This window comes from Asparagus officinalis, chromosome 7, assembly GCF_001876935.1.
Source record: "Asparagus officinalis chromosome 7, Aspof.V1, whole genome shotgun sequence".
NCBI lineage: Eukaryota > Viridiplantae > Streptophyta > Magnoliopsida > Asparagales > Asparagaceae > Asparagus > Asparagus officinalis.
Genome location: NC_033800.1, coordinates 106,395,481 through 106,412,509, shown reverse-complemented (window position 1 = coordinate 106,412,509; position 17,029 = coordinate 106,395,481).

Here is a 17,029-nt window from a genome sequence, read left to right as displayed (position 1 = left end):
GCGGCAGCGGCAACGACAGCTCTTAAGGTTTTACTGTAGTAAAAAAACAGGGCTGGTAAAAACGAATATATAACCAACATCGCTGACGGGCTACTCGTCAGTGATGTTCATATCCTGTCAGCAATGTTGCATCGCTGACGGTATCAAAAAAAAATTATAACGACAATATCTCTGACGGTTAATACCGTCAGTGATGTAAGCATCGCTGACGGCATTGTCCCGTCAGTGATGTTACCGTCAGCGAAACCTACAAAACCACTAGTGAATGGATTATATGTTAAGCCTAATTTGTTGAATGTTAAGTGTAAATTGTTGTATGTTAAGTCTAATGGATTATATTCAACTCTATAGACTTAACATACAACCAATTAGAATTAACATCATGCTAATTAGACTTAACATACAATGTATTAGACTTAACATGTAAAAAATTACACTTAATATTTAATAAATTAGACTTATTATATAATCAATTACATTTAACATTCAACAAATGAGACTTGTTATTCAACCCAATAGATTTAACATACAAACCATTGGACTTCACTTCCAACTATATAGAATTAATATTCAATCATAGAATTAACATCACCCCAATTAGATTTAATATACAACACATTGACTTAACATCTGAAAAAATACAATTAACATTCAATAAATTAGACTTAACATATAATCAATTATACTTGACATTCAATAAATTAGACTTAACATATAATCAATTATACTTGACATTCAAAAAATTAGACTTATTATTCAACCTAATAGACTTAGCATACAAACCCTTAGACTTATTATTCAACCCAATAGACTTAACATACATGTTAGACCCTAGAGGGGGGGGGGAGGTGATTAGGGTCTTATGCTAATCTAATCTGATTTTATGCCAATTAAAAAACTATTAACAAGTTATCCTAGCAAGTATAAAATATAACAAGATATATGAGCTAGGATAAGCAATATGAACAATGAGATATATCCTATATGATAAATGTAATGATATGTAAACTAACACAAGGATAAACAATATGAACTAGATTGTGGATGATAAAAATAATGAGCTATGAACAGTGATGACAAGAGATATAAACATAAGATCAAGTGCGCCAAAGCAAACTCAAACACACGATATGATCACGGAGTTCGGACCTTCCGTCCTACGTCTCCGCTCCCCTCTCCCGGGGAGAAATCCACTATCACAACCGGGTTTTCTACGCTAACCCGAATAACGTTTACACCACACAGAAATCCACTATCACAACCGGGTTTTCTACGCTAACCCGAATAACGTTTACACCACACAATATCGGTTTTTAATGCCCACCGATCAACGATCACAATCTCATAATGTAACTACACTCCACACACTCTAAGTATTGGTTTCTCCGTGTCCTTCCTCAAGTGCTCGGATATAACCTCTTCCTAGGTTCATCAACCGATGCCACTCCTCTTAGAAGCAACCCCGTCTCTCACCACACACTCCTCTCGGTGTACTAGTGTAATACAAAGTGAATCTCATAATTAAAGCTCACAAATCAAATGATTGTTCTCTAAACAAGGTGAGAACTCAATTAAGCACAACTCTTAGTCACAAACCCACAACCCCAAATTATACTATGAATGTAAATACAATAAGCTCAATAGGTTGTGTGTGAATAAAGAGATAAATCAAAACAAGTCTAAACTCAATTTAATCTAGCAAAATAAATATGACAAGTTAAGCATAAATAAGCTAGATAAAGAGTTTAAGAAAACTTCTCTAAAACAAGAGTGGAGGGATGTAGATTGAAGCCCAAACAAGATTGATGATCTCCTCAAACTCTTGTGAAATTCTGTTCACAAATAAACTCTTAAACACTCTTTTAAACAAACACAAAACAAGCTTAAATCCTTGTTAAACTCTTTTATAAACTTGTTTAAAACATCCCATTGGTTGCTGAAATAACAGGGGGTTTGGGGGTTTATATAGGAAGAGGAAGCAACAACAAAAACCCCAAGGAAAAAAACCAAACAGTCCAAGAATCAGAAATCTGATTCTGTACCAAAAGAGCCGTTGGGATAAACGACGGTCGATCGCGACGGTCGACCGCGAGCAACAAAAACAACAAGAAAAGCTCTAGAGACTTTGGCGGTCGACCGTAGCGGTCGACCGTGGAAAATCTCGAGCTCACGGTCGATCGTGACGGTCGACCATGAAAGTCTCTGCTGCCCACTGACGAAAGAACTCAGGCGCGGTCAACCGTGGCAGTCGACTGTGAACTGATATATGAAATTCCAAGTTTTAAAAACAGTTTGTTGATTTTAAAATACTGTTTAAAAATATCAAATAAATTCAGAAAATTATGAAACTTTGGGAAAAGATTATAGACATGATAATACACATGCTACAAAAACTGGTTTTCTAAAAGGACTTCCCAAATGAGAAATATCATTATTTTTCAAAATAGTCCAAAACATGAGAATGTAAACATATGAATTTTGACATTTTGGCTAAACCATGTTTTGAAACTTTACAAAATGATTTTATAGCTAAACCATGTTTTGAAACTTTACAAAATGATTTTATAGACTTGAAGAAAGATGTAAACTATTGTTATGAAGTCTATAAACAATGAATATAGTATTTTATCAAAATACACATATAATGCACTAAAACATGATTGTATTAAACTAAATAAAATTGATATTGATGAAATCATATATATGCATATAAGTATGAAACAAAAATATGTTTTCTAATTATATTAAATTGTTTCATATTAAAACTTGAAAACTATCAAACTAAAACATATATGTATATATATAACTATATATATACAAAACCAAAACGTGTATGTGTGTATATGATTGAGCTTAAGGTACTAACACACATAATATAAACCTAAACTAAATGTTACCCAAGCTTGATCTTGATCTTCATTGTAGCTTAACTTGGTAAACTTGGATGAAGCTTGAACTTGGATCTTCAACTTGAATTATAGATAGCTTCATCTACTATTCCACTCCATTGGATATTATCGTTGAAGCTCTATTCCATCCATCCTTTAACTTGTTGTTTGCCTAGAATAAATACGAAAACATAATACTAGACAAACAACATTAGAAGTAAATTGTTTGTTAAACATCATCAAAACAAGAAAGCCAACAATACAATCTCTTGGACTTCACTTGGGAAAATTGTGTTAAATATTAAGTGTAATTTTTTACATGCTATCTAAAGCATTGTATGTTAAGTCTAATTGGCGTGCTATTTATTCTAATTGGTTAAATATTAAGTCTATAGAGTTGAATATTAAGTCTAATCAGTTAAATGTTAAGCCTAATTCGAAGATATTTTTGATCTAGAAAAAAACATGTTATTTATAATGGAAAATAATATTAAGTCTAAGCTGTTCGATATTAATTCTAATGAGAGGAATGTCTAGTCTAATCTGTTGAATGTTAATTCTAATTAGAGGAGTGTCAAGTCTAATAAGTTAAATGTTAAGTCTAATAGGAAGATTGTCAAGTCTAATTTATCGAATGTTAAGTATCGTTTGTTAACTAAAATTGGTACGATCTTAAGTCTAATGAGTTGGAAATTAAGTCCAATGACTTGTATGTTAAGTGTAATGAATTATATGTTAAGCCTAATTTGTTGTATGTTATGTGTAATTTGTTATATGTTAAGTCTAATGGATTATATTAAACTTTATCAACTTAACATTTAACCAAATAGAATTAATATCACGTCAATTAGACTTAACATACAACGCATTAGACTTAATATGTGACAAATTACACTTAAATTCAACAAATTAGACTTAACATATAATCCATTACACTTTACATTCAACAAATCACACTTATTATTCAACGTAATAGACTTAACATACAAGCCCTTGAACTTCACTTCCAACTCTATAGACTTAACATTCAATCAATTAGATTTAACGTCATGCCAATTAGATTTAACATACAACGCATTAGACTTAACATGTGACAAATTATACTTAACATTCAATAAATTAGACTTAACATATAATTCATTACACTTAATATTTAACAAATTAGACTTATTATTATACCTAATAGACTTAGCATATAAGCCATTGGACTTATTATTCAACCCAATGGACTTAATATACAAGCCCTTGGACTTTACTTCCAACTCATTAGACTTAATATTCTACCTTGGACTTGAACTTAACTACAAAATTTGTAAAAAAAAAATCACATTTAGCTGGTACTTCTTTAAAATCTCATCTTTCCATGATGTTCAAATAGAAATTATAAAATTCTTTAGAAAAACTAATAGTTTAGATGTATTGTGGAACTTGCGAAGGCCTCGAGCTCATCCTCGTCCTCCTTCGGCACTGTAAAACCCTAAAATTTTGAATATTTTATGATAAATAATAATAAATATGTTATATATTTAAAAATAATATATTATGATGTTTGAGTATGCTAAGAATTGATTTGAGATCAATTCAATGTATATATGTATATATATAAGAGCGAATGCACAAATCATGCTCGATGTATAAATTTGGAAATTTATGACTAGTGGAGAGATTTTGTATTTTACACACTGATACGTTGTGAACATGAAAAAATATAAAAGATCAAAGTTATAGATATCTTCAGACTCTTTCTAAAAAATCTTTAATCACCTCATTCTGAGATCAGATACAAAAATTACAGCCAAAATACTGAAGAGTATGTTTCTAGTCAGACTGGGTTTTCTAGTTTCGGGTTTCGGATTTTAGGCTGTAGTTTTTTGGGTTTCCTGTCATATATACATATATTTAAACATGAAAAACACCTCTTTTCTTTTGTGTTCCAAACCCTAGTATCCCATTTTCCCCTCTCTCAAACCCTAGTTCTTTTCTTTGGCGATTTTGAGGGATTTCAGAGGATTTTTCAGCGGGTTTTGTGCAGTGCAACGAAGGGGATTGGTTCTCTTTCACGTGGTAGGAGTTTTTTTAGCATCTGAGGTGAGTAACATCTTGCCTAACTCTGCATCCTTTTATTTTGCACGTTTTATTAAGTTTTATTCGGATTTTTTCGAGCCAAAAACGTATTTTTAGTGTACAAAAGATAGATCTTTATAACTTATGAAGTGAGAATACATTTTTCGAGCCAAAAACGTATTTTTAGTGTACAAAAGATAGATCTTTATAACTTATGAAGTGAGAATACATTATCATAATTCGTATTTTTAGTGTACAAAAGATAGATCTTTATAACTTATGAAGTGAGAATACATTATCATAATTTTCTATTTGATTACAATAGTAACCTTGACAAATTTTAGATCTGAAATTTATTAATGATGAATTAAATCACAAGTTTTTACTTTTAAAATGTTTAAACATGTGTATATAAATATTTAGGGTTTCGACGATATATTTACATGTTAATATTTCATTTCATATTGTTTCATAAATGTTGATATCAATAATATTATGCTTGGAAAATAATGATGTGGCTTTTAGATTTGTTTCGAAGCAGACAGAAACCTGTGAAGGGTTTCTGCCTATTTTGGTTGATCGCCGACACAGTTTGTGCATATTTACATTTGTTGTGTGCTTTAATGTGAATGAGGAGTCGTCTCGAATATTTGGCGTTAGAAATTATTGTTTATTATGTATCTTCATATGTGAGATGGCTTGAGGATATGAGTTTAGATTTGCACACCGAGACACGTGTGAAATTAGTGTATATGCATCCTTTGTTGGCCTTCTTATTTTGATGATGTTTAACAAACAATTTACTTCTAATGTTGTTTGTCTAGTATTTATGTTTTCTTATTTATTATAGACAAACAACGTTGTTGGAGGATGGATGGATTGCACCATAACGATGATATCCAAAGGAGGTTGAAGGAATTGTGGAGTGAAGCAACGTACAATTCAAGTTAAAGATCAAGTTCAAGCTTCATCCGCACGTGTACCAAGTTGAGCTCATTGAAGATCACGATCAAGCTTGGGTAATTTAGTTTAGGATTTATATTATGTGTGTTAAGTACGTTAAGCTCAATTTTCTATACACACACTTTTATTGGTTTCTTTGTATATATATAGTTATATATATATTGTTCGCGGGAAAAATTATGTCTTTCTTCATTGTTGATATCATTGCTATCTCAGTTAACAACTTTATGCGTTACAAAGATCCGGTCTTTTTATAAGATCCGGTTACAACGAAAATCAAAATAAAAGAAAAGAAAGATTACAACTTTTCTCTTGTTTGTCGAACGAATCGCGAGCTCCTGTTTTGCGGTCACTCGCTTTGTGTGGGTTCTTTGCCTGCGCCGGGGTTATTTGCCGTGGACCACCGCGTGATCTCGATCCGGTCGGATCTACACGATATGACGGGTAATATTCCACCAAGGGAATAATAGCCGGGAGGGATTGTTTCACCAAGGAAACAACCGCTCGAATCTCGGGATCTAAGAACCAAGCTTAGATCCGGAGTGTGATCGTGTAGATCTCAAATCCAATCCTCTCGAACTCCTGCCTTATTTGGCGTTGGTGATCGCCGAGCACCGGATCTGAAAGTCCAAGTCTCCAAGCCTTCAAAGTTGTGATCTTTTTTAGATCTGAGTCTTCAATCCAGCAGGGCTTCGCCTCTCTCCAAAATTTCCAACCTCTGAAACAAATGAGCACAAGGCCTATTTATAGGCACTCAGAACTGTGCCCGCGCACAGTTCTGAGCCTAGCCACCCATGGGTGGCTCGGCCTTGGCCGAGCCACCTCAGGGTGGCTCGGCCTTGGCCGAGCCACCCTGGGGTGGCTCGGCTTTGGCCGAGCCACCTCAGGGTGGCTCGGCCTTGGCCGAGCCACCCTGGGGTGGCTCGGCCACCGAGCCACCTCAGGGTGGCTCGGCTTGGGCCGAGCCACCCTGGGGTGGTTCGGTTTCGGCCGAGTCCCCGGGTGTTTGTCCGTTTCGTCCTTTGTTTCCGGTTCTGGTTCTCTTGTGTGGTTGATTGACTTGGCAACGACTTGTTGACTTGATTCCAGATATGGCAGTGAGTCGGGTTCCTGATATGGCAGTAAACCAACTTCTGAATTTGAGTCCGGAATTGATGTTGATTTGATCGTGATTCATCCGAGTTCGCTCTTGTTTAGATGACTCGGTGATTCACCTAAACATTGGTTTGATTCCGCGTGCGAGTGGATGCATTCCAATGCTTGGGTGCGATTTGTCGCCTCGTTAACCTGCTCCGTTGCGTATAGCTTGGCTTCAGCGTTGGCGAGCTAACGGTCTTGTTTGGATACGTCGCCCGGTGGTCCGTTTGTTAAATCGGCGTCGAGCTGTGCTAAGGGACCTATAGGCAATTTTATACGCCTACAGATACCCCCTCCAAAGTATTTCAGTCTCATTCTTTTATAGAAGAGTCTGGAATACTTTGGATGTGATTGTCCCAACCTTCAGTCGGTGTAACGGGACTCTGGAATGACTTCTGTTCTGGATTCCTTCAATTCCTTCAGGCTATTCAGTGCTTTGTAGAATGCCTGTAGGGGTTCCGGTGCTGCATTTATTGTCTGACCGTTGTTGGAATTTGAACTTGAAGTCGATTCTTGATTTCTTGACTTTTTGGCTCGAGTTTGCTGCTTCAACACAGAACTTATCATCGATTGACTGCGTTGAATCTTCATCTATAACGCGTTGTCTGGCGTTTGAGCTTCATTGCGACGCGTTGTCCGGCGTCCAGGCTTCATTATGATGCACTGTTCGGCATTTGACACAGTTTATACTCGTACGTCTGCTGGAGTACACACGGTTTAAGCTCTTAAGGAATTGGAGCATGGATCTTATCCCAAGGTCGTTGGATGCTCGAGTCACGAGACCAACTCATAAAGTTGATGCGTCAATGACTCGCATATTTATAGGATTTTTGGCAAATCCTCAGCCATCAACGGGTTTGATGCGCCTTTACCGACTACCGTTTGAGTCGGGCTAGCATGCGGATTGTTTTAAGTCCGTTCCGCATGTGACGTTATGCTAAAAGAGTTAACTCTTTTAGTGCTACGATATTGAATACGTAGACTTCGTCTTTCTCCTGTGAAAAGACTAAACAGCAACGTGTATCAGACGTTGACTTAGGATTTTTGGCAAATCCTCAGCCCTCAACGGATTTGTCATGCTTTTACCGATTACCGTTTGAATCGGGCTTACATGCGGATTGTCTTAAGTCCGTTCCGCATGTGACGTTGTGCTAAAGGAATGAACTCCCTTAGACTTGATGCTACGACTTCGAATACGTAGACTTCGTCTTTCTCACGGGAATAGACTACCCGGCGACGCGTGTTAGGCGCTGACTTTAGGATTTTTGGCTAACCCCAAGCCTTTAACGGATTTGATTAACCTTTACCGACTACCGTTTGAGTCGGGCTAGCATGCGAATTGTCTAAATCCGTTCCGCATGTAACGTTGTGCTTAGAGACTGAATCCTCTAAGACTTGTTGCTATGACTTTGAATACATAGACTTCGCCGTTGTCATGGGAATAGGCTACCCAGCAACGTGTATTAAACGTTGACTTATCCCTCCTTAGGCTTCGGGATAAAATACCCCAGAATCGAACTCTGGTGTCTTTTTCTACGGGGAAAGACTAAACCGGCGACGCGTGTTAGGCGTCGGCATATCCTTTCTTAGGATTCAGGATGAAATTCCCCATGCGTGTAAGGCATGGATTTTGGTGTTATTAATAACAACCTGTCACAATGTTGAATATGTGAACGGGTGTTCTTTTTAAACGGTTAAGAACTGACCGGCAGCGCGTGTCAGGCGCAGACTTATCCTTGCTTAGGTTTCAGGATAGAATACCCCAGAATCGAACTCTGGTGTCTTTTTGTGCAGAAAAAAGACTAAACCGGCAGCGCGTGTTAGGCGCAGACTTATCCCTGCTTAGGATTCGGGATAAACTTCCTAGGATGAATCCTGAATTCTTCGAAAAGGATTGGTATGGGGAAGGAAGAATTTTATATTCTATTCCCCGAACAAAGAAGGAAAGGAGACTCGAGGTGGGATCTCCACCCCCAGAATCCGGAAAGGTGAAACTAAGAGTGGGATCTCCACTCCGAGAATCAAAAAGATTCGGATAACCCTAACTGTCGGAAGGTTTGATTATCGAACTAAAGATGAATTTCTCGTTTATCGAGAATGAATCGTGGTTTTGGTCCTAACTGTAGGAAGGTTTGACCAAGTGGGAGGTTTGAGGTGACCCTAACTGTAGGAAGGTTTGATCACTCGATTTGAAAGTGGACCTCTCGTTCATTGGAGGAATCGAGAGGGGTTTTTGGTTTTGGTCCTAACTGTAGAAAGGTTTGACCGAATGGAAGGTTTAAGACGATCCTAACTGTAGGAAGGTTTGATCGCTTGATTTGTGGACCTCTCGTTCATTGGGAGAATCGAGAGGGGATTTTGACTGTGGTCCTAACTGTAAGAAGGTTTGACCAATCAGGAACTTTACGTCCAGACTCTAACAGAGAGAGTGTTGAGTGCACAGACACAGTGAGAACTTGAATGGGAGTCCTTATTCATTACATTGCTGTGGTTTTGGGAACTTCCCGTTACATAAATCGTCCACCCCCAGTTTCCTCTGCGGAACTGGTTCGGACATTATTATCAGTTAACTAACCGGGTTATCCTTAAGAATATTAGCTTAATATTCTCCAGGAACTTCCCGTCAAAAGTGGGGAAACAGTTTAGACTCATATACCTATTGGAGTATCAGGGAGTAGTTTAACCTCTTATACCGGTCGGAGGATTGAGAAACAGTTTATACTCGTATACTCTTTGGAGTGTCAGGAAGCAGTTTATACTCTTATACCGGTCGGAGTTTTGCCGTTTTTATTTGGCTTACCTTAGCGTTATAACGCCGGCTTCGACCAAGGTCTGAATGCTATTCCTGAGAGCAAAGCAATCCTTGGTGGGATGAACAACCCTTCTGTGGTATGCACAGTACTTTGGGTCCGTAGTGTTATCAGCTTCCTCCTGATTCGTGATAGGTGGTAGCTTGATCTTGTTGCCTTCGAGGAGCGATTCGAAGATGGTTGGAACGTCTTCGTCCTTGAAGGAATACTCTCTCTGGAGTCTCGGACCCGAAGTCTTCTGCTGCCTTCGGGATTGCTGTTGTGACGCTTGATTAGCACCACCAGCAGCTGCAGGTGCTTTGCCCTTACCACGGGAAGCGAAGTTTGAGTCCAGCAGATTAACCGTCGGTTGGTTCCTTTCGGCCTTCTTCCTTTTAAGGAAGCGTTCGGCTTGTTCACCGCGCACCTTCAGATCCTTCCAAGTGTCAGACGGTGCTGTCCCCATTGCCTCCAATACGTCCAATGCGAGGTTGTTGTGGCAAGTCTGGAGAATGAATTCCTCGGTGATCGGGTCCCGGCAATTCATCGCCTTGTTCCGGAACCTTTTGACGAAGGTGTCGACTAACTCCCCGTCTTTTTGTTTCTCGTCGAGCAACGATCCGATAGAGATCTCGGTGTCGTCGTCGAAGAAATTTGCAAGGAACTTCGTCTCCATGTCATCCCAGCTGTTCACGCTTCCTGGCTTGAGGCGACGATACCAATCGAAGGCAGCTCCGCGAAGAGTGCCGACGAATGACCGCACCATCAGAGGCTCGTTCCCAGAGATAGCACCCAGGTGCGATTTGAAATAAATCAAATGCTGGGTGGGGGAACCCCTTCCATCGAACGGCGTGAAGTTGATTAGACTAAACTTCGCCGGATAGGGGATTGATTCCCATTCCCTCGGGTATGGACAAGGAATGCCCGTTTTCTTTACCTCTTGAGCAGACAGCAACGTATTGATTTTACTCTCGAGGCTTTTGATCTTCAAGTCTTCACTTGTATCCCCGTTGGCATCCTCACTACCACCCCCTGCATTGATGGGAGGGTTATTGGCATTGTGAGCTTCATCCCCATCCGCGTGCTCCTTTTCCTGAGCAACCTGGTTACGGTGGCTTGGTTCACCTTGTTGGTTCCTGAATGCTTGGATTTGCTGTTCATGCATCTCTCTCATCTGCTGCATGGCCGTCTCCATCTCGAATTTAAAACTTTCTTTCTGCTTAGCCAAAGCGTCTTCAAGCATTTTGGCCATTTCTTCCGCGCCTATCATGAATGACTCGCGGGGTTGTCCTTCGCTGGACACTGTATTGTCCGATGCGACAGCAGAGCAGGAATCCGATTCTTCATCTTCCGAAGGCAATCTTATCCGAACCCTACCATAAGTTCCTCGTGCGATGGCTCCGGACTGCAGACGGGTTACACGCCGGGACGCTTCCAGAAACGATTTGAGATCAATCTGTGTCGATGTCTCTTTGCTGGTCATGTTGGCGGTGACCTTCGGAAATTCTCCATCCTTAACCACTGTTCTTCTTTGCCGGAAGCGCCTATGCCTTGGTTTTGGCGTTTCGGTGCCGAGCCTTTCGAACACTGAAATTCTCTCGGGGACTCCCTTGATGCAGTTGCATTGAGACAGTACTACCCGAATGAGCTTGGCACATGGGCACTGAGTTTCGAGCCCTTGAGGGCTTCTTTTTCTTGTTTTGTTCGTACCCCCAGCACGATAGTACAACTCGTCCATTTGATCGGAGTAACCTATCGCGTGTTGGCATGATTTCCCAGGTATAACGTTATCATCCTCGGATGACAACGTTTCCTTCTGAGAGCAAACTGCCTTATTTGGACTTCCGAGAGTCACTCGCCTCGAAACACGCCTTTGTAGACATGAATTCTCAGCGGGCTCCCGAACTTCGATGCGCAAGGTAGTGCGCTTGGGTGCCGTAAACTCTTTGTCATGTTGAGGGTTGTGTCGACCCCCAGCATGTTGATTAGTTCGGAGCCTCTTCATCGGGCCCGAGCGTTCATGGACTTCGTTGCGCTCGTCGGGAATTGGACCGAGGCGCTCCAAGATTGACCTCCTTCCTCGGGATGGTTCGGGAGGTTGAACTCGTTTTGAAGGCTGTAAAGGTCGATCCTCGGCCTGACTCACCACTTTGGACTTTGGCCTCCATATTTTGTGAGTTAGTGGTGATTTCTTGGCTACTCCATTCTGCCACCTTCTACGGGCTTCTTGAACTTGAGCTCGTGCTTGTGCTGAGAGTGCGCGGCGCTTCTGAATGCGATCCTCCAGCGTTGAACGGTTCCGTTTGACACGGATCCATTCGTTCGTTGGTGGCTTGGAGGAGTTGCCATTCATTGGTTGTTGAGGTCGTTCGCCTCTTCTGTTCTTCAGATCCGTGTTGTAACGGATCCCGTCCACAGATTCCATTGCCTTTGCGATTTGTTTCGCAAGGCGCTGACGTTGCCTTTGGCGGGCTCTCTTTGAGAGAGTCACTACGCCCTCGGCAACGGAAGATTCGGCCAGAGCAGATCTGACCTGGTTGGAAGGAGAGATCTCACCCGATGCAGCTTCGGCATCAAACGGGGCGAGATCTTCGTTGGCAGCTTCAACTTCTTCGTACCAACGAAGTTTTCTCTTGGAAGAGAGCTTTGGAGACTTGGACTTGCGAGGGGAGGTGGATTCGGACGAGGATGACAGATACTCCTCGAACTTTTGTTGGTCGAATTCGTACTCGACCTCCTCCTCGACCGGGATCGGGATCCGCGGCTGCGACGCGACAGCTTCGGCAGTAAAGCTGTTGGCTCCCACTGTGGTCGCCAGATTGTTCGCGGGAAAAATCGTAGCTTTCTTCATTGTTGATATCATTGCTATCTCAGTTAACAACTTTATGCGTTACAAAGATCCGGTCTTTTTATAAGATCCGGTTACAATGAAAAATCAAAGAAAACAAAGTAAAGATTACAATTTTCCTTATTTGTCGAACTAATCGCGAGCTCCTGTTTTGCGGTCGCTCGCTTTGGTGGGTTCTTTGCCTGCGCCGGGGTTATTTGCCGTGGACCACCGCGTGATCTCGATCCGGTCGGATCTACACGATATGACGGGTAATATTCCACCAAGGGAATAATAGCCGGGAGGGATTGTTTCACCAAGGAAACAACCGCTCGAATCTCGGGATCTAAGAACCAAGCTTAGATCCGGAGTGTGATCGTGTAGATCTCAAATCCAATCCTCTCGAACTCCTGCCTTATTTGGCGTTGGTGATCGCCGAGCACCGGATCTGAAAGTCCAAGTCTCCAAGCCTTCAAAGTTGTGATCTTTTTTAGATCTGAGTCTTCAATCCAGCAGGGCTTCGCCTCTCTCCAAAATTTCCAACCTCTGAAACAAATGAGCACAAGGCCTATTTATAGGCACTCAGAACTGTGCATTTGCACAGTTCTGAGCCTAGCCACCCATGGGTGGCTCGGCCTTGGCCGAGCCACCTCAGGGTGGCTCGGCTTGGGCCGAGCCACCCTGGGGTGGTTCGGTTTCGGCCGAGTCCCCGGGTGTTTGTCCGTTTCGTCCTTTGTTTCCGGTTCTGGTTCTCTTGTGTGGTTGATTGACTTGGCAACGACTTGTTGACTTGATTCCAGATATGGCAGTGAGTCGGGGTCCTGATATGGCAGGGAAACAACTTCTGAATTTGAGTCCGGAATTGATGTTGATTTGATCGTGATTCATCCGAGTTCGCTCTTGTTTAGATGACTCGGTGATTCACCTAAACATTGGTTTGATTCCGCGTGCGAGTGGATGCATTCCAATGCTTGGGTGCGATTTGTCGCCTCGTTAACCTGCTCCGTTGCGTATAGCTTGGCTTCAGCGTTGGCGAGCTAACGGTCTTGTTTGGATACGTCGCCCGGTGGTCCGTTTGTTAAATCGGCGTCGAGCTGTGCTAAGGGACCTATAGGCAATTTTATACGCCTACATATATACACAAGTTTTGGTTTCTATATATATATATAGTTTTATATATATACATACATAAGTCTTGTTTTTCTATGTATACATATAGTTATATATATATATACATGTATGGTTTTGGGCTTTCATGTTTATAATATGAAATCATATATTTCATATTTACTATTGTGTTTTTGAAAACATTACATAGAATATGCAATTTTGTAAAAATATTGTTTTATTAGTTTATAGACTTCAATATTAGTTTATACATGTTTTACTAAGTCTATAGAAATATTTCACAAAGTTTCAAAAGTTGGTTTATGTCAAAACATCAAAATTCAAGTATCTCATATTTTCATGTTTTATTAGTTTATAGACTTCAATATCAGTTTATACTGTAGCATGTTTATTATCATGTCTACAATCATTTCCCAAAGTTTTACATTTTTTGGAATTTATTTGATATTTTTAAACAGTGTTTTAAAATCAGCAAAACAGGTTTTTTCATGTGTCAGATTTCGGTCGACCGCACCGGTCGACCGATCATTTGATCTTTCTTCACTGGGCGATAGAGAGTCTGTTGGTCGACCGGTCCGGTCTACCGAAAGCTCCATCGGTCGACCGCACCGGTCGACCGACGAAGTCTCTGCTTGTTTTCTTTTATTTTCGACCTGGATAGCGATCGACCGAAATTTCCGTCGGTCGACCGAATGATTTCGTCGGTCAACCGATTGATTTCGTCGGTCGACCGCTGCTCAGTCTGACTGCTTCCAATGGCTATTTTTGTTACCGTTGCTGGGGTGTTTTTGGTCTTTTGTTTTGGGAGTTTTGGCTGAGTTTTGAGAGGGTATAAATACCCCATTGCTGTCATCTTTCAATATCATAATAGAATGGTTTAAAAGATTTTAACAAGGGTTTAAATTTGTTTAGTGTTTGTCTAAGTTTGTTTTAAGAAGCTTTTAAGCATTTGAGTGTTTCGGTTTTGTGATTCAATTCTACAAGAGCTTGAGGAGATCATCTATTGGTGTTTGGGCATTCAACTATTCTCCCTCCAACTCTTGATATATTGAGAAGTTTTCTAAACTCTATTTCTAGCTATTTTATATATTTGATTATCATTGTTATTTAGCAAGAACTACATTGAGTTTAGTTTTGTTTTATATCTCTTTGTTCACACACAACCTTTTGAGCTTATTGTATTTACATTCATAGTATAATTTGGGGTTGTGGGTTTGTGACTAAGAGTTGTGCTTAATTGAGTTCTCACCTTGTTTTGAGAACAATCATTTGTTATATTTGTGCTTATTGTGAGAATCACTTTGTAATACACTTGTACACCGAGTGAGGAGTGTGTGGTGAGAGTCGGGGATCGTCCCAAGAGGAGTGGCGTCGGTTGACGTGCCTAGAGAGAGGTTGTAACCGAGCACTTGAGGGAGACACGGCTAGGTCCAACACTTAGTGGGTGTAGAGTGTGATTGCAAGAGTGTGAGTTGTAGAGTTTTCGGTTAGCTAGAAAACCGAGTGTGTAGAAGAAGTTCCGGCTTCCAAACCGGATTGTGTTAGTGGATTTCTCCCCGGGAGTGGGGAGCGGAGACGTAGGACGGAAGGTCCGAACTCCGTGATCATATTGCTTGTTTGAGTGTGCTTTGGCGTTCATTCATCTCTTTGCTAGGATATATCATATTGTATATTGCTTATCCTAGTTCATATATATTGTTGCATTTCATACTTGCTAGGATAACTTGTTAATTAGTTTTTAATTGGCATTTAATCGGATTAGATTAGCATAAGACCCTAATCACCCCCCCTCTAGGGTCTAACATCCTTTTCATATATCTTATCGATATTCTACACATTTCATTCAGTCCATGTGTTGGGCAATTATTATGTGCAGTCCATGTGTTGGACATTCATTATATTCAGTCTATGTGTTGGACAATTTATATATGCAGTCCATGTGTTGGGCATCCACTACACCTAGTCTTAGTCTATGTGTTTGACACCTGTTTAAACCTTGAGTATGACACTTACACTTACATAGGCTGGACATGACACTTATGTGGGTTTTGACATGACATGGTATTTGAGTTCTGAGATGGGTTAGTCTTCTTTATATTATTGTAACTGTATTAGATCTTGGGTTTGATATTTAGGGATTTACAATTTGAGATACAAGGTATATACATGAGGGTTTCCTTGTTTGGATTATTTCGCTCAATGTACCTGTGCTCGTATTATAATTTCCTAAATACTAAAATCCTCTTATTGTTACGATCAATGAGTTCATGTATATATGTATTAACTGTATTTTCTATATGCAACGAGCCCTCTCCCTTAGGGTTGGTTGTGATGTTGCTCGCTAGCGCTTTGACGCTCGTTGTCCCCTTCCATTTCAGGTAACTAGCCAGGTGCACGGAGAGTCGTAGGTTCATGGCGATACTTATTAGTGTCCATCTTTCATTTGTAGTTTTATTTTATTTATGGAGCTCCACTATAGACATTTTGTTTAGACATTTGAGAGTTATGTTCTATAAGTTATAAAGGCTATGTGCCTTATTTCCTTTTATCAGATATTCTATATTTGAGACTTGTTGAGATCTCCAGACTAGTTATTTTAGAGATTCACTTTATATTTTTATATGTTGGATGATGAAATATCATTTTTATCTCTATTATTTCATTATATATCTCTTGTATTATCTTTTACTTGCTTTTGTACCTACACCTGTTGTTGACTCTACTAGAGAGATAGTAATTGTGATGGTGAAACATGTTATTACACGGTGTGGTATATGGCAGATTTGACATTCCTGGTTTTACCTCGGGCTGTAGCCTTATGTGAACCTAGGGGCGTCATAGTTGGTATCAGAGGTCTAGTTCTAGTAACCTTAGGATCATCCTGTATCGAGTCGTGGAGCTAGATTAGAGTTTCCTAGGATTTATGTATAGAGTCTGATAAGAATTTTCTAGTATGAGTGAGGACGATATATGCGTATATCTAAAAATTTGAGAATATTTTTTTTGGATAACTATTTTAAGTTGATTGAAGGTATTTGCGTGAATACTATGTGTTATGAATTCGTATTGTGATACGTTATATATATATATATATATATATTATATATATATATATATATATATATATATATATATATATATATATATATATATATATATATATATATATATATATAAGATTAATGGGTATCCTTGTCATAGGAGAGGATTTCCTCCTTGACGCCTCTAAAATC